Consider the following 1,699-nt stretch of genomic DNA (forward strand, 5'->3'; position numbering starts at 1 on the left):
AGCCCCCTAAGTCAATGAAAGTGAATTACTCCATAACAGAATAATAAGGAGAAACACTAGTGCAGAATTGGAGCCTGAGAGGAAGGGTGATACAGGGGACAGAGTTCTGTGACAAAAAGAAAAGGATTTGTGTTTCAAGCCCCACTATTTACAAACCATGTGACATTACACAATGTGTTTAATCTTTCTTAGAACCATTCCCTAACATATGAAATAAAGTCGAAATAAATCTTTAGTCCTTGTAGACCTACAGATTAAAGATAATGTATGTAAAGCACTAACAAAAATGTCTGACACACAGTAGACGGTCAATAATGGTTAAGTATTATACACAGACAGAAAAAAATCTTATATGGTTCATTTATCTGCAACACACTTAAGACTCAAAATATCTGTTCTGTGATTCTTAGGAAACCACTCCCAATTTGATCTCTCCCCCAATCACATCCCTGACCTCCCCATTTTTGTTTGTCTCCTATATGTTCTTTCATTTGTTGTGGCTGTGTATATTCATGAAGAAGCAGAAAGAAAAATCATGACCTGATCTCTAACCCCATGCTCTGGCTCTAAAGAAACTAGAGCAGGGAACAGAAGAGATATAGAACACGTGGCAGGGTCCCTTTCCAATACAGTGGTGTTGCTCCCTGACAGAGCAATCTTTCCACCCCTAACAACAGATCCTGGAAAAAACTTAAATCTGCCTGTATATGAATTTTACTTCAACAAAAATTAAAACAGAATAAAAAACTACTTGTTTCTTAAAAAGAAGATATGATGCCTATTTTCAAAGATTTTTGTAATAAAGATATGGAATGGGTAAAGATGAAATAGTAAAATAAACTAAGGTAGAGTAGGTCCAAAAAGTAGAGATAAAGACAATAATTTTGAATTTTAAAATTTAAGCTAATAAATCATAAAGTCTAATTTCTGAATGAATAAACAAAGCTTACCATATATGACTTTGTTCATGCAAATAAATGTAAACAATGAATGTGATCATTAGTATTCAAAGCATGAAGTAGGTCTCCAGTTGTCTATTTAAGCTTTAACTGAAAAATACATTAGAACTATGTTTGAAAATTGACCTTAAAACTTCCCCCAGCACTTAATCCAGAGCTCTGCACCTGCGGATCTTCCATTCTCAATCATTAGGACAGCGATGATAGAAACCACAGTTTCTTCCACTGAAGACATTTTCTAAAGTGTGAAACATAAGTCTTTAGAACTTTATGACACCCTGAGCCTTAATTTTTTGGCTCAGTCACTAAAAGGGACTTTGTTTTAGGTCACTAACGATTAAGTTTTCATGACAGGTCTGGCACTGTGCTAGGCACCTTGGGGAAGGAAGGCACACATGGCAAGAGTCACTGTTCCTGCCTTCATCATTGTAAAAATTAAGCTACCATACTGGGCCGGCCCCATGGCTCACTCGGGAGAGTGAGGCCGCGGGTTCAGATCCTATATAAGGATGGCCAGTGCGCTCACTGGCTGAGTGTGGTGTGGACGACACCGTGCTGAGGATTGCGATCCCTTACCGGTCACACGCACAAAAAAGTAAAATAAAAAATTAAGCTGGCTAATCTATAAATGCAATTAAAAGTTCAGAAAAGTAGGTGACATCGAGATAGAGAAAGGAGCGAAGGGCCTTGAATCTAGACTTAAGAAGGGTAGAGGAGAATGAGCAGAACAACTTATAATT

Source organism: Galeopterus variegatus, unplaced genomic scaffold (assembly GCF_000696425.1).
Source record: "Galeopterus variegatus unplaced genomic scaffold, G_variegatus-3.0.2 Scaffold5525, whole genome shotgun sequence".
NCBI lineage: Eukaryota > Metazoa > Chordata > Mammalia > Dermoptera > Cynocephalidae > Galeopterus > Galeopterus variegatus.